Raw genomic sequence first — 23,965 nt, 5'->3', positions numbered from 1 at the left:
TTGAAAAATGATTGCGCAAATACCGTTCAAGATAAAAAGTTGCAATGACCGCCATTTTATTCCCTATGGTGTTTGCTAAAAAAAACATGTATAATGTTTGGGGGTTCTGAGTAATTTTCTAGCAAAAAATATATGATTAAAAATTATGATTTTTTTCATGTAGGAGAGAAGTGCCAGAATAGGTCCGGTATTGAAGTGGTTAAAGATGTCTGGGAACCCATCCAATTATATGATGCAAGGCCAGAATTATGAAATCCTGAAAACTCACACACCCTCCAGTAAACTTTGCCAACCACACTTCTACCATTATCTGATTACTGGTACAACCATCTCCATCCCGTCTTCTGTATATCTGAGCTAAAACTATTCAGAAGTCTTACTACTGCATTCTGTTTTACCAGATTTACAGGTTGGGAGATAAGCGGTGACCTACCTTCATCTCCAATGGCGGCCAATAAGGTGAGTGACTTTCTATTCATTGTTACCAGTGTGATACCAAATCATTTCATACAAGCAGATCAAAGAGCTCATAGCAGCCAATCAAAATGCATCCAGAACTTGTCTGTATTTTGTAATAAAATTTCTAAATAAGTTACTGAATGACCCTCTGCGTAGAAAAAAAAGTGAAAACTTTTTGGCAGTGTTGAGTTAATAATTATGAACTCTATCTAAACCTCGGAATGTTGTTGTGCGCTTGTAAAACCATGAACACTAGAAAACCCAGAATTGTCAATGGAAACTTTGTTAACCCCTTCCCCTCTGTACGCCCCCTATAGACCAGGGCAGGTTTTACATTTCTGCTGTGGACTAGTTTATTTGGTAATAACTTTACCATTACTTAAGATAACAAAGTAGCCGAATAGCCAAACAGGAAGTGAAAGTATATCTCTGCAAATGAAAGGATTTTTGGGGGGACCCTAAGGCTCACCAGAACTAGTGTCCCCATTGGAAGATTTCCCACCTATTACTTTTTTGGGTGGAACCCCAAAAATGAGGGCTTACTTTTTACTTTCACTGTCAATGATAATGGTAAACAGGACAAATAGAGCATGTGAATCTCCTTAACAGGGGCACAGACAGCTGACAGGGGTTCTAATCCCTCTCCACTCTCCACTTTTCCACCCTGTCCAAAACTAAAAAAAAAAAAAAGTTTTGCCTTTAGTTATACTTTAAAAAAAAACAGTGTTACTGTACATTAAAGTATACATTTTTGTAATTTGTACTGTTTAAAATGACACTAAAATTATAATTCTGGCAAAAAGCATTGCAAAACTTATTTATAAAATATTTATAAAATATTTTATTTCAATTTTGACACTAAAAATAAATGAACCAAACAAATATTTATAAAAAAAGTTTATATATTAAAGGCTAATAAATATAAAATTGATAAAAAGTGTTTCTTAAAAAAAAAAAAATTAAAGCGGGCCCATTCCCCCCCCCGTGTTTGCGTGCAAAGGCAAACGTCTGCATTGGTCCCGTATGCATATGAAAGCGGTGATTGTACCACACATACCATTACTGGTAGCATGTACATGCCTGAAAAAAGTGTCACCTATAGAAATATTCAAATACCGAAGTTTGGCGCCATTCCAAAAGTGTGCGCAATTTTAAAGAGTGACATGCTTAGTATTTATTTACTCGGCACAGCACCATATTTTACCAAAAAAATGGGTATTATATTTATGTTTGTGTGCAATAAAATGAATGAAAGTGTATTTTAAAAAAAAATTGCCTTTGAAAAAGCGCTGCGCAAATACCATGTGACATAAAAATTGCAAAACCCACCAATTTATTCTCTAGGTCCTCTGCTAAAAATATATATGTAATGTTTGCAAGTATGCCTATGTCATGTGTGAGAAATAACTTGTTTAGTTCATTTTCCAAATAATTGCAATTCAATTGTAATTATTTACAATTAACAAATTACAACTTCAAAAAACTCGCCATGCCTCTCACTAAATACCTTAAACTGTCTACTTTCAAAAAGGGGTCATTTGGGGGGCTATTTGTATTGTCCTGACATTTTCGGACCTCAAGAAATGAGATTGGGCCGGCAGTACATCAGGATTGGTCAATTTATCAATGATTGCAAAAAAATGTATACACTTATTTGTTTTATTTTTACCAAAGAAATGTAGCAGGATAAATGTTGGTCAAAATTTATGAAGAAAAATTACTTATTTGCTAAATTGTATAACAGAAAATGTGTTTTTTTTCTACATTTTTGGTCTATTGTTATTTATAGTGCAGAAAATAAAAACCCCAGTGGTGATTAACCGCTTGCCAACCAGCCGTCGCAGCTTTACTGCAGCAGAATGGCACGGCTGGACGAAACAACGTTACCTTACGTTGCTTCGCCTTTTGGCCACTAGGCACACGCCCGCAGCGTGTGCCCGGAGCCGCTGCGAGTGCATGGCATTTTAATTAATAATAAAAATGCCATAAATCGATCCTCTATTTTGTAGACGCTATAACTTTTGCGCAAACCAATCAAAATTCCCCCTTTGTGATTTTTTTTACCAAAAATATGTAGAAGAATACATATTGGCCTAAACTGAGGAAAAAATTTGTTTTTTTGATAAAAATTGGGGATATTTATTATAGCAAAAATTAAAAGATATTGTGTTTTTTTTCAAAATTGTCGCTTTTTTGTTTATAGCGCAAAAAATAAAAACCACAGAGGTGATCAAATACCACCAAAAGAAATCTCTATTTGTGGGAAAAAAAGGACTTCAATTTTGTTTGGGTGCAACGTCGCACGACCGCGCAATTGTCAGTTAAAGCGATGCAGTGCTGAATCGCAAAAAATGGCCTGGTCATTGAGCAGCCAAATCTTCCGGGGCTGAAGTACCTAACCTCCCTGGCGGTATGATTATTTCAGATTTTTGATGCTCAAAGCGGTACAATTCTTTTGCATGGAACGTTGGCGTTTTATATTGTAGGCCTGTAATTCTTAGGAATAACACACATAAATCTGTCCAAACAAGAGTCTAGTAGACATCCCGGGTATGAAAGTTTGAAACACAAAATCATCAATTATAACATAATAAATAACTATAAATAATTATAACAAATAATAATATAATAATAATAAAAAATATTCAATAATGTAATCAAATCAAAAACACTGAAATTTGCTCACTTTCAGAATTGTCGCTCTCATTACTTTCAGTGTTTGATGACAAATTTCCCCACCAATCACTACCGTTTAATTCTGCAAGTGATTCTAATTTAGAGCCCTTGCACACTGGGGCGGTTTGCAGGCGCTATTGCGCTAATAATAGCGCCTGCAAACCGCCCCGAAAGTGCCGCTACTTTCATTCCAGTGTGCAAGCCCCGAGGGCTTGCACACTGGAGCGATGCGCTGGCAGGACGGTAAAAAAAGTCCTGCTAGCAGCATCTTCGGAGCGGTGAAGGAGCGGTGTGTATACCGCTCCTTTACCGCTCCTGCCCATTGAAATCAATGGGACGGCGCGGCTATACCGCCGGCAATGTGCCCCTGCAGAGGCACTTTGCGGTGGTATTTAACCCTTTCTCGGCCGCTAGCGGGGGGGTAAAACCGCCCCCCGCTAGCGGCCGCATACCGACGGTAAAACGCTGCTAATAATAGCGGCGTTTTACCGCCGACGCCGCCCCCCGCCCCAGTGTGCAAGGGCTCTTATTATTGCTGTTTTCTAGCTGGTCTAAAACCGCTTTTGATGTAAAAGGACGGTTTTGGTTGCTATGGACAATCTCCAGTTTCCAGGCAGAAAGAACAGTATATATAATATAAAACTGCATGCAGGGCATTGGACAGACCACTAGGGACAAAAGGGATGTAAAATTATTTGATACAGTAATGTAATCTGTAAGATTACATTGTACTGTATGTATAGTGTGTGTTTCACTTTTTGAATTTGGTGCCGTGCGTCGCAACGCTCACAGGGAACAGAGCTCGGCTCTGTGATGAATCAAGCAGAGACACAGCCGCCGCACACAGCGAGGGGACATTGCAGGATCCTGGGGACAAGGTAAGTCACATGTACCAGGATACTGCGATCCCGAGTGTGGCTCGGGGTTACCGCTTTTGGTACTGAAAATCCCCCCCGAGCCACACTCAGGAATACTGCCAGGGAGGTTAAAGGGGTTGTAAAGCCTCATGGTTTGCATTCAATACATTAACCACTTCAATACCGGACATTTTCATCCCCTTCCTGCCCAGGCTAATTTTCAGCTTTCAGGGCTGTAATATTTTGAATGACAATTGCGTGGTCATGCGATGCTGTACCCAAATGAAATTATCATTTTTTTCCCCCACAAATAGAGCTTTCTTTGGTGGTATTTGATCACCTCTGCGGTTTTTAATTTTTGTGCTACAAAAAAAGGTGACAATTTTGAAAAAAAAACACAATATTTTTTACTTTTTGCTATATTAAATATCCAAGATTAAAAAAAAAAAAAAAAGAAAAAGCGTATATTGATTGGTTTGTGCAAAAGTTATCGCATCTACAAAATAGGTTATTGATTTATGACATTTTTAATTATTTTTTTTTTTACTAGTAATGATGGTGATCAGCGGACAGTTTGAACACTTTTGACACTATTTTGGGACCAGTGACCCGCTAGGTTTAGTTTTTTTTTTTTAACTGCCAAAAACAGTTGATAACAACCTATGTGGGCATGGACACATAGGATAATATTCTGGGGAGTTTATTGACTGTAGAAAAAAACGTCCGAAGACAAAACCAGGCGCTGTAAACACGCCCAGTGTGCATGAAAGTGAAAGATTAATGACTTGTGAGAAATGTTCTCAGGATGGAGAAATAGATTAATTCTTATCAGGCTTCATTTTACTTTCTAGGACAAAAAAGGGTTTGGCGTCTGAACTTCACAGAACCCCTTCTGAGCTGAACCAAGGACAGTTCAGCTTATCACTAGGCTACCAATGTAAAACATTTTTTACTTTCTGCTATAAAATATATCCAATAAAAAATGTAAAAAATCAAATTTCTTTAACTGATTGATCACTGGGCACTTAAACCCCCTTCCTAACCAGACCAATTTTCAGCTTTCAGTGATCTCACACTTTGAATGACAATTACTCAGTCATGCAACACTATGCCCATATGAAATTTTTGTCCTTTTTTTCACACAAATAGAGCTTTCTTTTGGTTGTATTTAATCACCGCTGTTTTTTTTTATTTTTTGCGCTATTAATAAAAAAAAAGACAGAAAATTCTGTAAAAAAAAATAAAATAAAATTTTCTTTGTTTCTGTTATACAATTTTGCAAATTAGTAATTTTTCCTCATAAATTTTGGCCACATTTTATACTGCTACATATCTTTGGTAAAAATAATCCAAATCGGTGTATATTATTTGGTCTGTGTGAAAGTTATAGAGTCTACAATCTATGGTGCCAATCACTGAAAATTGATCACACCGGATGTACTGACAGCCTAGCTCATTTCTTGAGACTCTAATGCCGTGTACACATGGGCGGACTTTCCGACCAGACTGGTCTGACGGACCGAATCCGGTGGACAATCCGACCGTGTGTGGCATGCTGGGACTGTAATGACATTAGGGGGCGTGGTCAACATCACCCGGGACTGTGACATCATAAGGGGGCGCGGTCACCACCTATATAAGTCATTGCAGAGCGCTCACACAGCATTACAGCAGGAGAGAGCATCATGTCAACATCGGTAGAAGAGAGAAGGGAAGAAGACGATGCAGAAGTCCGGGCTACCGCTAGTAAAAGAGCAGCAGAAGATAGCGGAGGAGCCAGCAGAAGAACCGGACACCGGGAGAAGAGAACGAACACCGGGAGAAGAAGCCGGAGAGCGGGAGAAGAGCGGCAAAAGAGCAGAAGATAGCGGAGGAGCCCGGCAGAAGAACCGGACACCGGGAGAATAACCGGACACTGGGAGAAGAGGCCAGAGAGAGCAGAGAAGAACCGGACACCAGGAGAAGAGGCCGGTGAGACCCCTGAAGTTGGAAGAAGACCCCCGGAGCTGCCTAATAAATTACTTTAAAAACCTGTGTAGTGTGTTTTTTTATTGACACTTTTTTCCCTTGGCGAATGGGTAGGGGTACGACATACCCCATACTCATTCAAATAGGGTGGGGGGCCGGGATCTGGGGCCCCCTGCCCACAGACCCCGACAACCAACAGCCAGGGTTGTCGGGAAGAGGCCCTTGTCCTTGTCAACATGGTGACAAGGTGCTTTGGGGTGGGGGGGCCGCAGGGCGCCCCCCTCCCCTAAAGCACCCACTCCCCCATGTTGAGGGCATGTGGCCTGGTACGGTTCAGGAGGAGGGGGGGAGCTCGCTCATTCCCACCCCTTTTCCTGACCAGCCGGGCTGCGTGCTCAGATAAGGGTCTGGTATGGATTTTGGGGGGACCCCCACACCGTTTTTTCGGAGTAGAGGGTTCCCCTTAAAATCCATACCAGACCTAAGGGCCTGGTATGCCCCGCGACGGGGCCCACAAGGTGTCAATCTCGTCAATAAAAGCGAGATTGACATCCATTTCTAGCCCTATCGTACCCGAGTCACGTTCAAAATGAACGGACTTGTTCGTGTGCGGGAAAGTCCGTTAATTCGGAAAGTCCGTCGTAACTCTGTCGGGAAGACCGGCGGACATAGTCTGCCTGGAAAGTCCGGTTGTGTGTAGGCAACTCTGTCCATAGTCCGGTCGTGTGTAGGCAAGTCCATTCGTAAAAAAAGTCAGTCGGAAGTCTGTCAAAAGTCCGTCGGAAATTCCGTCGGACCAGTCCGGTCGGTAAGTCCGCCCATGTGTACGCCGCATAACAAGCCAGGAAAGTACAAATACCCCCCAAAATGACCCCTTTTTGGAAAGTAGACAGTCAAAGGTATTTAGAAAGAGGCATTGTGAGTTTTTTGAGGTTGTCATTTTTTTCCCACCGGTCTTTGCAAAATCAAGATTTCTTTTTTTTTTCACAAAATTGTTATATTAGCAGGTTATTTCTCACACACAGCATATGCATACCACAAATTACACCCCAAAATACATTCTACTGCTCCTCCTGAGTATGGCAATACCACATGTGTGAGACTTTTACACAGCCTGGCCACATACAGAGGCCCAACATGCAGGGAGCACCATCAGGCGTTCTAGGGGCATAAATGTCAAATCTAATTTGACTACCTATTACACTTTGAGGCACTGTATTGGCATGGATGAGCCGTGGATGGGGATGGCCAAGCATGGTTGAGCCATGAAGGTGGATGGCTGGGTATGGCTGAGTATGGATGGGATGGCTGAGTATGGCTGAGTGGGTATGGCTGAGTGTGGATGGGATGGCTAGGTATGGCTGAGTATGGCTGGATATGGATGGGATGGCTGAGTATGGTTGAGTGGGTATGGCTGAGTGTGGATAGGATGGCTGGGTATGGCTGAGGATGGATGGATGAGTATTGCTGAGTATGGATGGATGGATGAGTATTGGTGAGCATGGATGAGTATGGATGGCTGAGCATGGATGGATGGATGAGTATTGTCAAGTATGGATGAATGAGTATTGCTGAGGATGGATGGATGGATGAGTATTGTCAAGTATGGATGAGTATTGCTGAGGATGGATGGATGGATGAGTATTGCTGAGGATGGATGAGTATTGCTGAGCATGGATGAGTATGGATGGATGGATGGATCAGTATGGATGGATGGATGGATCAGTATGGATGGATGGATGGATGAGTATTGCCAAGTATGGATGAGTATTGCTGAGGATGGATGGATGGATGGATGGATGGATGGATGGATGAGTAATGCCAAGTACGGATGGATGGAAGAGTAATGCCAAGTATGGATGAGTATTGCTGAGGATGGATGGATGAGTATTGCTGAGGATGGATGGATGGATGAGTATTGCCAAGTATGGATGAGTATTGCTGAGGATGGATGGATGAGTATTGCTGAGCATGGATGAGTATGGATGGATGGATGAGTGTGGATGGATGGATGAGTATTGATGAACATGGATGAGTATGGATGCATGAGTATGGATGGATAGATGGATGAGTGTGGATAGATGGATGAGTATTGCTGAGCATGGATGAGTATGGATGGATGAGTAATGCTGAGCATGGATGAGTATGGATGGATGGATGGATAAGTATGGATGGATGGATGAGTATGGATGGATGAGTAATGCTGGGGATGGATGAGTATTGCTGAGGATGGATGAGCATGGATGGATGGATGACTGGATGAGTGCAGGAATGGGTACAGATCAGCGCTATGGGCAGTACACATCCAGCCCACATCACTGCAGCACCTGATCTCTCCCCTCTCTGTACGATCTGTACAGAGAGGGGAGAGAGGAACCGGACATGATGCCAGTTTGTTTATAAGTGATCGCTCTATGATTTGACGGAGCGATCACGTGGTAAACGGCCGCTGTCAGCAGCCATTTACTGTGATCCAGAGGACCCGGCGGTCATGGATATTCCCGGGTGTGCGCCTCAGGGGGAGCACACCAGTCCATGGACACCCTCCCAGAATAAGCTGACCGCGCTGCAGCTGTCTTTCGGCTATGACCCGGTCCGGAAGTGGTTAAGATTTAGGCCAATATGTATTCTGCTACATATTTTTGGTAAATTATATAAGTGTATATTGATTGGTTTGTGCAAAGGTTATCATGTCTACAATCTATGGGATATATTTATTTTTATTTATTATTAATTTTTTACTAGTAATGGCAGCAATCCACGACTTATAGCGGGACTGCAATATATTGCGACAGACAAATCGGACACTAAGTGACAATTAAGACACTTTTTTGAGGACCACTGACACTAATACAGTGATCAATCCTAACAAATATGCACTGTCACTGTACAAATGACACTGGCTGGGAAGGGGTTAACATCAGGGGCGATCAAAGGATTAACTGTGTCCCTAGGGGGTGTTTTCTAACTGTGGGGGAGGTGCTTTCACTGTATGAAGACATGGATTGGTGTTTCAGCTTCACAGGATCCATGTCTTCTGTACTCACAGAATGACAGTCTGCCTTGTTTACATAGGTAGTCTGTCATTCTGCCTGAGTACTGAACGATCGGCGAGTCCCAGTGGACATCGAGTCTGCGGGACCCACTGATCAACTCCTGCTGTGTAAAATCACAGAGGGAGTGAGCCGCCGGCAGCGTGCTTTCAGGCCTGGAAGTGCAGAATCACGTCTATATACTGTATGTTATTTGCACAGAGCAGCCGCCCTGTAGCAGTAAAACTGATATAGGGCAGTTGTAAAGAGGTTAAAATAGAACTAAAGGCAAAACTTTTTTTTTTCATGTTGGTTAGCGTAAGCGAGGGTCATAACCCCTGTTAGTATATTTATATATTTTTTTCAATCTGCTTCTCATTGGGGAGATTTCCTTTTGCTTCCTGTTACAAAATCAAAACAGGAAGTAAGAGGAAATCACTTAAAAAGGAAGAGAATCCCTGGTTGTCTCCCAGAACTGGTGTGCCCATTGGAAGATCCCCCTCTATTTCTGTACCAAGGATAACTATGGATGAACTTTCATTCTGAACACAAGTTCAGACCAAACCTTTGCTGTTCAGGAATTCAGACAAACACCCGAACATTTACCCATTTGGCAGAGGCTGAACATCATGTATAATGGCAATAATGCTACGGTCTTTATACAGCTTCCTGCTTTCAATGGTTATTAGGAATGCCAGCGAGCGCAGGCACCACGGAGCACCTATCAGTGTAATCAACAGCCCCATTCACTTACATGGCCGGGAGTAGTTAATGGATATGTTCACCTTTCATAACATGCTACACCCCCCTTACTGATCCCCGTTGTGACAGCAGACCGGGGATCTTCTCCCAGTGCCACAATTCAAAAAAGACACGGGCTCCTCCCACCTGGCCACGTCGCTCCTTCACAGTCCTCTGTGAATAGAAAACGAATAGGTCCAGCAGCCTTTGCGGCTGTCGGCTTGTAGTTTTCATTCTTCCAGAGTTTACATGCAGTGCAAAAACATCTCAGACGTAGGACTGATATTGTACAAGGATCAGCATGAGAACCAGAGCACATACAACAGGATACGGAGTGAAGAACCGCTAATGCAATGAAATTATTAAAATATGGAACAGTAAATATTGATTAGCTACATACTAGGATTGGACATCTGGGGAAGTCCCAACTTTGTCTATAGGGAAGGTATTTGAAGGATTCACAATAAAAAAGAAAAAAAATAGTACAGTAAAACCTCGGTTTGGGAGTAACTTAGTTTGAGAGCGTTTTTCAAGACAAGACCTATGAATAAATGGTTGTGGAACGAATCATCTTATGAAGAAATTTGCTTTGATATACAAGTGCTTTGGATTACAAGCATGTTTCCGGAACGAATTATCCTCACAATCCAAGGTTTTACTGTATATAGAAGAGTAAGAAAAAAATAAAGGTGGGGGGGGGTACATCTGTCTTCTGAGGGAGGAGGGTGTGGTGGATGAACAGAAGGTGGGAAGAAAAAGAATGGAAACTATGGCTAATGAGACCTACCTGACATAAGCTGAGTCAGGGGTTGTATTGAACCAGAAAAAAAGGGGGGCGGGGTTTGGGGGGAAGGAGAAAGGAGATGGGGAGGTAGGAAAAAGGGGGAGAAGAGAAAAAAAAAGGGAGGGGGAGGACTGGTGGGCCATTGCGAGGTCTCTTCAGCAAGGATCTGTCTGTTCTCTTCTCATCTACTAGAGGTAGGGTTGACACTTTTTCTTCAAGCCAAACCTCAACACTTTAGTGACACACAGCAAAAAAATTGTTTTAGCATACACTATAGGATTGTAAATAAACCACATTGTGTCTGGGTTCCAGACAGACTGAAACCCCAAATCATGATTCAAAACCCGAACTGTCCAGGTGAATCCCGGACAGGTGGCAACCCTAACTAGAAGGGTGAGGCTCATTAGTCACGTAAAAATGTCACTAAAAAGCTCCTCCGGTTAAATCTGCTTCAGGGGAAAAGGCTACTGGCCTAAGTGAGAGTCAAATGGTATTATCTATGAGTTGTTTATATTGGCTAGTGGTTTGAAAGTGGAACCAACAGGCCCAGGTGGATGTAAATTTGGAAAGGGGAATCTTTTGCCAGGTGAATGAGTTCTTCCATATTGGCAATTTTCCAAAGGTATGTAAACCATTCTAACAGAGAGGGGATGTGGGTCGTACCCCAGTGGATCGGGATACACATTTTAGCTGAATTCACCATATGCATGGTGTGCGATTTATAATAGGCTCTGTGGGAGAGAGAAGTGTGGTGAAGAAGGAATTGCGCAGAGGAGTAGTCTAAAGTGTATGTTGTCACTTGAGAAATTACAGGGTGGACTTCAGACCAGAAGGGTTGTATCTGAGGGCAATCCCACCAGATAAGCAGCATCTCCATCTAAGTTAAGATAAGTTCCATCTCCTTGGCAGCATCGCCAACAATACTTAGGAAGGTTTGAATTTTTTAGTAGTAGAGCGGGTGTTCGATAACATCTCAAAATGAGCTTGCAACAAATTTCCTGCATCATAACATTAACAGACCCTTTGTGGACGTTAATGAAAATGTGATCCCATTCTTCAGGAAAGGATTGTATTGAGATCTTGTTCCCAGGTTGTGCGAACCTTCCCAGCATTAGAGGGCTTATTCGAGAAGAGAAAGGCATTAACCGAGGAAATTACATGTTGTTGGGGTGCGGTCTTGGCGCATAAGCTCTCAAAAGGAGTAGGAGGCAGAGAAACTGACTCAGGACAAGCCTTGGAATTGAGAAAGTTGTGTATCTGGAGATAGGTCCACATTGGTATTGGTATATGGGCATCTGACCATTGTGAGCTTGGTTCAGTTCTATCCATTAGATTACCATTCCAGTGTTGTATATGTATATATATACACTGTATTCAGTTTAGCTAGATCCGTTTCTGTTATTCTCTTCCTACTGACAGGCAGGCAGGTATTTTTACAGTATTTACAGCTACCTGAGGAAAATTGCTGGTGTTCTTCTGATCCTATTAATCCTATTAGCTACAGTATTTACAGTTAGTGTAGTGCGTCCTCTGCACAGTGTGCACCCAAAGCTACCTGAAGAAAATTGGTGGTGTTCTTCTGATCCTATTAGTCCTATTAGCTACAGTATTTACAGTTAGTGTAGTGCGTCCTCTGCACAGTGTGCACCTAAAGCTACCTGAAGAATATTGGTGGTATTCTTCTGATCCTATTAGTACCGCAGGAAGCTGCAGTATTTACAGTTAGTGTAGTGTGTCCTATGCACAGTGTGCACCTAAAGCTACCTGAAGACAATTGCTGTTGTTCTGATCCTATTAATACCACAGGCAGGCAGCTGCAGTATTTAAAGTTAGTGTAGTGCGTCCTCTGCACAGTGTGCACCTAAAGCTACCTGAAGATAATTGCTGTTGTTCTGATCCTATTAGTACCACAGGCAAGCAGCTGCAGTATTTACAGTTAGAGTAGTGCATCCTCTGCACACTGTGCACCTAAAGCTACCTGAAGACAATTGCTGTTGTTCTGATCCTATTAATACCACAGGCAGGCAGCTACAGTATTTACAGTTTGTATACTGTGTCCTCTGCACAGTGTGCACCTAAAGCTACCTGAGGAAAATTGTTGGTGTTCTTCTGATCCTATTAGTACCGCAGGCAGCTGCAGTATTTACAGTTAGTGTAGTGCGTCCTCTGCACAGTGTGCACCTAAAGCTACCTGAAGAAAATTGGTGGTGTTCTTCTGATCCTATTAGTACTGAAGGCAGCTGCAGTATTTACAGTTAGTGTAGTGCATCCTATGCACAGTGTGCACCTAAAGCTACCTGAAGAAAATCGGTGGTGTTCTTCTGATCCTATTAGTACCGCAGGCAGTTACAGTATTTACAGTTAGTGTAGTGCGTCCTCTGCACAGTGTGCACCTAAAGCTACCTTAAGACAATTGCTGTTGTTCTGATCCTATTAATACCACAGGCAGGCAGCTACAGTATTTACAGTTAGTGTACTGTGTCCTCTGCACAGTGTGCACCTAAAGCTACCTGAGGAAAATTGTTGGTGTTCTTCTGATCCTATTAGTACCGCAGGCAGCTGCAGTATTTACAGTTAGTATAGTGCGTCCTCTGCACAGTGTGCACCTAAAGCTACCTGAAGAAAATTGGTGGTGTTCTTCTGATCCTTTTAGTACCACAGGCAATTGCAATATTTACAGCTAGTGTAGTGCGTCCTCTGCACAGTGTGTACCTAAAGCTACCTGAAGACAATTGCTGTTGTTCTGATCCTATTAATACCACAGGCAGGCAGCTACAGTATTTACAGTTAGTGTACTGTGTTCTCTAAACAGTGTGCACCTAAAGCTACCTGAGGAAAATTGGTGGTGTTCTTCTGATCCTATTAGTACCGTAGGCAGCTGCAGTATTTAATGTTAGTGTAGTACGTCCTCTGCACAGTGTGCACCTAAAGCTACCTGAAGAAAATTGGTGGTGTTCTTCTGATCCTATGTTTACCCCAGGCAGCTGCAGTATTTACAGTTAGTGTAGTGCATCCTCTACACAGTGTGCACCTAAAGCTACCTGAAGAAAATTGGTGGTGTTCTTCTGATCCTATTAGTACCACAGGCAGTTGCAGTATTTACAGTTAGTGTAGTGTGTCCTCTGCACAGTGTGCACCTAAAGCTACCTGAAGAAAATTGGTGGTGTTCTTCTGATCCTATTAGTACCACAGGCAGCTGCAGTATTTACAGTTAGTGTACTGCGTCCTCTGCACAGTGTGCACCTAAAGCTACCTGAAGACAATTGCGTGGCAGCCTTGTGCAGTGTGTTGTGGCGGCGGCGGACAGATAGACAGAGTCATTTTATTTAAGTTAGATAGAGTAGGCAGGCGAGTCAGTTAGCTGCACTTACAGTGTATTGTGTATATATATGCATCCTAGGTGTTGTATATATATATATATATATATATATATATATATATATATATATATATATATATATATATATGGTCTTTCCGACGGACTTTCTGACTAGGTCCGACGGACTTTCTGAACCAATGGACTTGGCCACACACAATAGGACTAGGTCCGTTCATAAGTAGGTTCGGTTTGAACATGATGACGTAAACAGGACCAATAAAGGAAGTTCAATAGCCAGTAGCCAATAGCTTTCCTTGCGTCATATTTGGTCCGTCGGACCAGCACACAGACAAACGGTTTTCCCAATTTTAGTCCGTCGGAATTTGAGTCCGTCAGACAGATTTGAAACATGTTTTATTTCTAGGTTCATCGGAATTTTAGCCCAAAAAGCTATTGGACTAGCCCACACACTTTCCGCCGGAAAGTCCGCTCGTGTGTATGCGGCATTGGTGTACTGTGTCCTCTGCACAGTGTATACCTAAAGCTACCTGAAGACAATTGCTGGTGTTCTCATATTAATAAAACTACAGGCAGGCAGTACATCCCAGCTTTGTGCAGCTACATCTCACTGTAGGCCATTAGTATGTCTGGAAGGCCAACAAGGAGAGGCAGACAGTCACAAGCCAATAAAAGAGGGCAAGCAGGCTCTGTGTCTAGAGGCAACAGTGCTGGTCGTGGAGACAGTGCATCCTCATCAGCACGTGGCAGTGGGACATGCTTGTCCTTTTTTACGGCAGCTGGCTGTGTTGAGACGCAACATGAGGAAGACTCGGTAGAGTGGATGACCAAGCCGTCCTCATCCTTCTCATCCTCTCTCACCCAGGCTCAGGGAACTTTGTCTGGCAAACCAGCTGCCAATGGGGCCTCTTCTCTCGGCTCAATGGCATCAGTCACTCCTTCCCAGCCCCACCATGTCCTCCTGAGGAGTCCCCCGAAATGTTTGACCACAGTGTTGGGTACATGCTCCAGGAGGATGCCCAGCATTTTGAAGGCTCTGATGATGGTACCCAGCTAGAGGAAGGCAGTAACGTGAGCCCAGAGAGAGTGGGTGCCCAAGAAGGACATCAATCTGGCAGTCATGTTCCCCCAGCTGCAGCATACTGCCAGCTTTGCTCCAGTGATGAGGAGGGTGGGGATAATGAGGTCACTGACTCAATGTGGGTGCCTGATAGGAGAGAGGAGGAGGCGGCACATCTCCAATGAGGCAGGATTCCCTCCAGGAGCCAGCTTAAGGGCAGCACACTGAGTGCATCAAACCGCAGAGCTCCGCATGTGCAGTGCGCTGCTGTCTCTGCGCATTATTCCAAAAGTTCTTTGGTGTGGGCCTTTTTTGAGACGAGTGCATCAGATCCCACCACTGCTATTTGCAACATATGTCTCAAGCGTATCTCGCGTAGCCAAAACATCACCCGCTTGGGCACCACATGCTCGATCAGACATATGTCGACCTGCCATGCAGTTCGTTGGCAAGCGTACCTAAAAGACCCACACCAAAGAACAAAGAGGACCTCTCCTTGCTCCTCATCAGCTGGGATCTCCAACCCGACTATACCTTCAGTCCTCTCTGAAACCTGCACTGAGAGGAGTGAAGGTGTAGAATTAGGTGTGTCACAGCCAAGTACTTGCGGGCAACCTGCTATCGGTACACCAACGTCTCATTGTACCAGGCAAATTTCCCTGCCCCAGCTGCTGCACCGTTGAAAGAAGTTCGCTCCCAGCCATCCACATGCCCAGCGGTTGAATGCTAGCTTGGCTAAATTGCTTGCACTTCAACTGCTGCCTTTTCAGTTGGTAGACTCTGCCCCCTTCCGTGAGTTTGTGGAATGTGCGGTTCCTCAGTGGCAGGTTCCCAAATGCCATTTTTTCTCACGGAAGGCGATTCTGGCTCTCTACCGGCATGTGGAAGGCAATGTCTTGGCCTCGCTGGACCAGACGGTCAGTGGTAAGGTGCATATTACTGCTGACTCGTGGTCCAGCAGACATGGACAGGGACGTTACCTATTTTTCACCGCACACTGGGTGACTCTTCTGGCAGCTGGGAAGGATACAGGACAGGGTGCAGTAGTGTTGGAGGTTGATTCGCCACCATGCCTCCAAAATTCTACTAATGGTGATTCTGCCACACCCCTCTCCTCCACACCCTCCTCTTCTTCTTCCTCCATGGCATCTTTCTGTGCTGATTTGTCCTCGGAACCAGCGGTGCTCCGTAGGCGCTCAAGGGGCTACGCAAGCATGCAGGCAAAAAGATGCCATGCGGTGCTTGAGCTGGTTTGCTTGGGGGACAAGAGCCACACTGGGGTAGAGATTCTGTCAGCTCTGCAGGGGCAGGTTCAGAGGTGGTTGATGCCACGCCAGCTTAAGCCAGGTATGGTGGTTTGCGACAATGGCACCACCCTCCTCTCTGCCCTCCGACATGAACAACTGACCCATGTGCCCTGTTTTGCTCACGTCCTTAACTTTGTGGTGCAGTGGTTCTTGGGCAGGTACCCGGGCTTACAAGATGTCCTGAGGCAGGCCAGGAAAGTCTGTGTCCATTTCCGGAGGTCATATAATGCCAGTGCCCAGCTGGCTGACCTCCAAAAGGAATTTAACCTGCCCAAGAACCGCCTAATTTGTGGCATGCCCACCAGGTGGAACTCAACGTTGGCCATGCTGCACACACAGCACAGGGCCATCAATGAGTACCTATGCGACTATGGCACCAGGACAGGGTCAGGGGACCTTGTTCTTTTTCCCCACGCCAGTGGGCTATGATCGGGGATGCATGCACTGTCCTGTCACCATTTGAGGAGGCCACAAGTATGGTGAGCAGTGACAGTGCATGCATCAGTGACACTGTCCCTCTTGTCCACCTGTTGGAGCACACGCTGCGTAGAATAATGGACAGGGCATTTGAGGCAGAACAGAGGCAGGAAGAGGAGGACTTCCTTACTTCTCAAGGCCCCCTTTATCCAGACAGCGTTCCTGCGTGCCCGCCGATCACACAGGAAGAGGACGAGGAGGAGTAGGAGGGTTGTGTCAGCATGGAGGTGGAGCCTGGCACTCAGCATCAGCAGCAGTCTTCAAGGGATCATTTACGGTCCGAAGAAAACCATGTACTTGTACGTGGCTGGGAGGAGGTGGCTGCAGATCATGTCGTCCTTAGTGACCCAGAGGACTCTGGACTGAATGCCTCAGCAAACCTATGCTGCATGGCCTCACTGATCCTGCAAAGTCTGCGGAAGGATCCTCGTATTTGTGGTATCAATTGGAGGGATCATTACTGGCTGGCAACCCTCCTTGATCCATGTTACAAGGATAAGATTGTGGACCTTATCTTGCCATCGCAGAGGGAGCAGAGGATGAAACATCTTCGGGAGGCCTTGCAGAAAGGTTTGTGCAATGCGTTTCCAGAGCCTGGGAGGTTACAATTTCCTGGTCCTCCTGGACAATGTGTTGCTGAGGCTTCGGTCAGTCAAAGAAGGAGCAGTGGAGAAGATGGCCGTCTGACCGATGCATTCAGACAATTTTTTAGTCCACAGCCCCAAGGTCTGATTGGTTCCGGCAACCATCGCCAGCGTCTGATTCACATGGTGCAGGATTACCTAGGGGCAAGATCTGACTTGGACACCTTTCCCTTTGAAAATCCTCTGGGTTACTGGGTCTTAAGGATGGATCACTGGCCAGAGCTTGCACAGTAAGCAATTGAGCTACTGGCCTGTCCTGCATCCAGCGTTCTTTCGGAACGCACATTCAGTGCTGCTGGAGGCTTTGTGACCGATCACAGGGTGTTTCTGTCCACCGAATCGGTCGATCGGCTGACCTTCATAAAAATGAATCAGTCTTGGATTACCAGCTACCAAGCACCTGATGCTGATGTAACCGATTGATTTTTTTTTTTATTGTAAGATCCCTTCAAGACTGTCTATGCTGATGGTGAGTGACTATCCTGTTATGCTGAGTGACAATACTCTTCCTCCTCAATTTTCATGCTGATAGCTTGTAAGAACATTTTTGGTTCTGGGCACCGCCACCAGTGGCCAAGGCCCAATTTTTCTGCCCCTGTTTAACAGGGGCGTGTGATTACAATTTTTGATGCAATACTTTGCAGCAGGGCTCATTCCTGCGCTCCAACTATAGTATCTGTGAAGGGTTATAGTGTTGTGGCACCAGTGCCCAAGGCCCAATTTTGCAGCCCCTGTTTAACAGGGGCATATGATTACAATTTTTGATGCAATACTTTGCAGCAGGGCTCATTCCTGCACTCCAACTATAGCATCTGTGAGGGGTTGCAGTGTTGTGGCAATTTTTCTGCCCCTGTTTAACTGGGGCATGTAATTACAATTTTTGATGCAATACTTTGCAGCAGGGCTCATTCCTGCACTCCAACTAGAGTATCTGTGAGGGGTTGCAGTGTTGTGGCACCAGCACGAGTGCCCAAGGCCCAAATTTTCAGCCCCTGTTTAACAGGGGCGTATAATTACAATTTTTGCTGCAATATTTGCAGCAGGGCTCATTCCTGCACTCCAACTAAAGCATCTGTGAGGGGTTATAAAGAAAAATGTAGCGCATGAACACCAAACTGTGAGGATCTACAAAAAATGTTCATAAATGGTAACACCATCTATACAATGGATAACTCTGGAGTCTCTCATCCTAAAGTGGATAAGTGAAGTCAATCCAATAAACCGTGTATAATTGAAAAATGTCCCACTGATTGAAGCTGGGTAGGTGAAAAAGGCAGTTGTTGTTCAGGCAAGGGCAGATAGTTAAATCCCCGAGAACATATCCATCAGCTGTATAAATCTTGATAAAAGTAATGTGTAAAAAACTCTTACCAGATGTACTGGACTCCCGTGTCAGCGACAGGGAATCACTTAGGCAGGGTGCCCCACCGGGCGTTGGAAAGGTTGTCCCGGCTCACCGAACCCTCCAGGTCAGACTCTGCGTGGATCTCAAGGGGTCACCAGGTAGGTTCTCGCGATGAATGGCCAAAGCACGAATCAAAGGGAACAGAACATCTCCACTGGAACTGAAGTGGGAACTGGATTCTCATTCAAATAGCATGTGGAGAAAGGAAAAAATGCCTCCACATAGTGTAGATGAAAAAAGTTGTTTTTTTACTGCTAAAAAGCCAGATAACAGTTAAAAGCATCCTCCTTGTTGCCCATCTTTGTTTTTTAATTGTGATCACATTTTTAACTGTTATCTGGCTTTTTAGCAATAAAAAAACAACTTTTTTCATCTACACTATGTGGAGGCACTATGTGGAGGCATTTTTTCCTTTCTCCACATGCTATTTAAATGAGAATCCAGTTCCCACTTCAGTTCCAGTGGAGATGTTCTGTTCCCTTTGATTCGTGCTTTGGCCATTCATCGCGAGGACCTACCTTGTGACCCCTTGAGATCCACGCAGAGTCTGACCTGGAGGGTTCGGTGAGCCAGGACAACCTTTCCAACGCCCGGTGGGGCACCCTGCCTAAGTGATTCCCTGTCGCTGACACGGGAGTCCAGTACATCTGGTAACAGTTTTTTACACACTACTTTTATCAAGATTTATACAGCCGATGGATATGTTCTCGGGGATTTAACTATCTGCCTATGCCTGAACATCAACTGCCTTTTTCACCTACCCAGCTTCAATCAGTGGGACATTTTTCAATTATACACGGTTTATTGGATTGACTTCACTTATCCACTTTACGATGAGAGACTCCAGAGTTATTTCCATTGTATAGATGGTGTTACCATTTATGAACATTTTTTGTAGATCCTCACAGTTTGGTGTTTATGCGCTACATTTTTCTTTATATGTTGTATTTTCGTGGTTGTTGTTGCACTGTATGTAGCTGCTTCACCTTTTTCTGCACCTTTTTTGATAATGCAGTGTTTAATTTACGATACTTACATCTGTGAGGGGTTGCAGTGTCGTGGCACCAGTGCCTAAGGCCCAATTTTTCTGCCCCTGTTCAACAGCGACATGCAATTACAATTCTTGTTCTAATATTTCACAGCAGGGCCCATTCCTGCGCCCACCAAGAGTAACTGTGAGGGCTTACAGTGTTGCGGCAACACCACCACCATCAAAGGCCCAATTTTTCTGCCCCTGTTCAACAGGTGCATGTAATTACAATTCTTGATATAATATTTCACAGCAGGGCCCATTCCAGCGCCCCCCAAGAGTAGGGATGAGCCGAACACCCCCCTGTTCGGTTCGCACCAGAACATGCGAACAGGAAAAAAGTTCGTTCGAACATGCGAACACCGTTAAAGTCTATGGGACACGAACATGAATAATCAAAAGTGCTAATTTTCAAGGCTTATATGCAAGTTATTGTCATAAAAAGTGTTTGGGGACCTGGGTCCTGCCCCAGGGGACATGGATCAATGCAAAAAAAAGTTTTAAAAACGGCCGTTTTTTCAGGAGCAGTGATTTTAATAATGCTTAAAGTCAAACAATAAAAGTGTAATATCCCTTTAAATTTCGTACCTGGGGGGTGTCTATAGTGTGCCTGTAAAGGGGCGCATGTTTCCTGTGTTTAGAACAGTCTGACAGCAAAATGACATTTTGAAGGAAAAAACTCATTTAAAACTACCCGCGGCTATTGCATTGCCGACAATACATATAGAAGTTCATTGATAAAAACGGCATGGGAATTCCCCAAAGGGGAACCCCGAACCAAAATTAAAAAAAAAAAATGACGTGGGGGTCCCCCTAAATTCCATACCAGGCCCTTCAGGTCTGGTATGGATATTAAGGGGAACCCCGGCCAAAATTTTTTTAAAAAAATGACGTGGGGTTCCCCCTAAATTCCATACCAGACCCTTCAGGTCTGGTATGGATTTTAAGGGGAACCCCGCGCCAAAAAAAAAAAAAAAAAACGGCGTGGGGTCCCCCCAAAAATCCATACCAGACCCTTATCCGAGCACGCAACCTGGCAGGCCGCAGGAAAAGAGGGGGGGACGAGAGTGCGGCCCCCCTCCCTCCTGAACCGTACCAGGCCACATGCCCTCAACATTGGGAGGGTGCTTTGGGGTAGCCCCCCAAAACACCTTGTCCCCATGTTGATGAGGACAAGGGCCTCATCCCCACAACCCTGGCCGGTGGTTGTGGGGGTCTGCGGGCGGGGGGCTTATCGGAATCTGGAAGCCCCCTTTAACAAGGTGACCCCCAGATCCCGGCCCCCCCCCCTGTGTGAAATGGTAAGGGGGTACATAAGTACCCCTACCATTTCATGAAAAAAGTGTCAAAAATGTTAAAAATGACAAGAGACAGTTTTTGACAATTCCTTTATTTAAATGCTTCTTCTTTCTTCTATCTTCCTTCATCTTCTGGTTCTTCTGGCTCTTCTGGTTCTTCTGGTTCTTCCTCCGGCGTTCTCGTCCAGCATCTCCTCCGCGGCGTCTTCTGTCTTCTTCTCCTCGGGCCGCTCCGCACCCATGGCATGGGGGGGAGGCTCCCGCTCTTCTCTTCTTCTTTTCTTCTTTTCTTCTTTTCTTCTTTTCTTCTCTTCTTCTCTTCTTCTCTTCTTCTTCATTTTCTTCTCCGGGCCGCTCCGCAATCCATGCTGGCATGGAGGGAGGCTCCCGCTGTGTGACGGCGCTCCTCGTCTGACAGTTCTTAAATAACGGGGGGGGGGGCGGGGCCACCCGGGTCACCGGGTGGCCCCGCCCCCCTCTGACGCACGGTGACTTGACGGGACTTCCCTGTGACGTCACGGGGAATGCCACAGGGAAGTCCCGTCAAGTCACCGTGCGTCAGAGGGGGGCGGGGTCACCGGGTGGCCCCGCCCCCCCCCGTTATTTAAGAACTGTCAGACGAGGAGCACCGTCACACAGCGGGAGCCTCCCTCCATGCCAGCATGGATTGCGGAGCGGCCCGGAGAAGAAAATGAAGAAGAAGAGAAGAAGAGAAGAAAAGAAGAAAAGAAGAAGAGAAGAAGAGAAGAAGAGAAGAGCGGGAGCCTCCCCCCCATGCCATGGGTGCGGAGCGGCCCGAGGAGAAGAAGACAGAAGACGCCGCGGAGGAGATGCTGGACGAGAACGCCGGAGGAAGAACCAGAAGAACCAGAAGAGCCAGAAGAACCAGAAGATGAAGCAAGATAGAAGAAAGAAGAAGCATTTAAATAAAGGAATTGTCAAAAACTGTCTCTTGTCATTTTTAACATTTTTGACACTTTTTTCGTGAAATGGTAGGGGTACTTATGTACCCCCTTACCATTTCACACAGGGGGGCCGGGATCTGGGGGTCACCTTGTTAAAGGGGGCTTCCAGATTCCGATAAGCCCCCCGCCCGCAGACCCCCACAACCACCGGCCAGGGTTGTGGGGATGAGGCCCTTGTCCTCATCAACATGGGGACAAGGTGTTTTGGGGGGCTACCCCAAAGCACCCTCCCAATGTTGAGGGCATGTGGCCTGGTACGGTTCAGGAGGGAGGGGGGGCCGCACTCTTGTCCCCCCCTCTTTTCCTGCGGCCTGCCAGGTTGCGTGCTCGGATAAGGGTCTGGTATGGATTTTTGGGGGGACCCCACGCCGTTTTTTTTTTTTTTTTTTGGCGCGGGGTTCCCCTTAAAATCCATACCAGACCTGAAGGGCCTGGTATGGAATTTAGGGGGACCCCCACGTCATTTTTTTTTTTTTAATTTTGGTTCGGGGTTCCCCTTTGGGGAATTCCCATGCCGTTTTTATCAATGAACTTCTATGTGTATTGTCGGCAATGCAATAGCCGCGGGTAGTTTTAAATGAGTTTTTTCCTTCAAAATGTCATTTTGCTGTCAGACTGTTCTAAACACAGGAAACATGCGCCCCTTTACAGGCACACTATAGACACCCCCCAGGTACGAAATTTAAAGGGATATTACACTTTTATTGATTGACTTTAAGTATTATTAAAATCACTGCTCCTGAAAAAACGGCCGTTTTTAAAACTTTTTTTTGCATTGATCCATGTCCCCTGGGGCAGGACCCAGGTCCCCAAACACTTTTTATGACAATAACTTGCATATTAGCCTTTAAAATTAGCACTTTTGATTTCTCCCATAGACTTTTAAAGGGTGTTCCGCGGCATTCGAATTTGCCGCGAACACCCCAAATTGTTCGCTGTTCGGTGAACTTGCGAACAGCCAATGTTCGAGTCGAACATGAGTTCGACTCGAACTCGAAGCTCATCCCTAACCAAGAGTAACTGTGAGGACTAACGGTGTTGTGGCACCACCACCACCACCACCACCACCAAAGGCCCGATTTTTCTACCACTGTTCAACAGAGGCATGTAATTACAATTCTTGATCTAATATTTCACAGTAGGGCCCGTTCCTGCACCCACCAAGAGTAACTGTGAAGGTTTACAGTGTTGTGGCAACACCAACACCTAAGGCCCCAATTTCTGCAGAGTATATAGGGCAGGCCCCTACTTTCAAACATCCAACTTACAAACGACTCCTACTTGCAAACAGAAGGAGACAACAGGAAGTGAGATAAAATCTACCCCTAGGAAGGGAAATTCTCTCCTGTAAGAGTTAATATGGGAAAAACGTGTCTCCTTTCCACTGATGCTTTATCACCAATCCTTGTTTCACTAAAAACCCCAAATTTTCAAAAAACATTTGTCATTGGGACAGAAAGTGAGGTGAAATCTTCTGAAGAGGTGCACAGACAGCAAAACAAATGTTACAGGTGTGATAACCCTTCCCTATGTTTTCCAAAAAGCTTAAAAATAGATTTTTTGGTTGGAGCTACACTTTAAAAATGTATCAGTTCAAAATTACAAACAGATTCTACTTAACAACAAACCTACAGTCCCTGTTTTGTCTGCACCGCCTGTATACTGCTGTTCAGAGCATGTAGGGCCTGGGGGCCCCACGCCTTTCCTTTTTTTAATCTGGGTGCGGAGTTCCCCTCATATCCACACAAGACCCAAAGGGCCTGGTAATCTACTGGGGGGGGGTGGGGCTACCCATGCCGTTTGTCTCACTGATTTTCATCCATGTTGCCGGGACCCGACATTACATTAAAGCCGCAAGCAGTTTTAAATGACTTTATATTCTTTCAAAAATGTCATTTTGTACAGGGACTGTTCTAAGCACGGGA

The 23,965-nt window shown here is 45.0% G+C and overlaps 1 long non-coding RNA gene across 1 annotated transcript in view; it reads left to right on the top strand.

Annotated features, from left to right (window-relative positions):
- Positions 1–299: 299 nt before the first annotated feature.
- Positions 300–23,965, top strand: part of LOC141127005 (uncharacterized) — a 52,274-nt gene continuing 28,608 nt past the window's right edge. Inside the window, exon 1 of the long non-coding RNA XR_012241477.1 lies at positions 300–459. This is a non-coding gene — a long non-coding RNA (uncharacterized lncRNA). The remainder of the gene's footprint in view (positions 460–23,965) is intronic.

The sequence above is a fragment of the Aquarana catesbeiana genome, linkage group LG01 (assembly GCF_042186555.1).
Source record: "Aquarana catesbeiana isolate 2022-GZ linkage group LG01, ASM4218655v1, whole genome shotgun sequence".
Lineage (NCBI taxonomy): Eukaryota > Metazoa > Chordata > Amphibia > Anura > Ranidae > Aquarana > Aquarana catesbeiana.
This window is presented reverse-complemented; position numbering and strand designations above follow the sequence as displayed.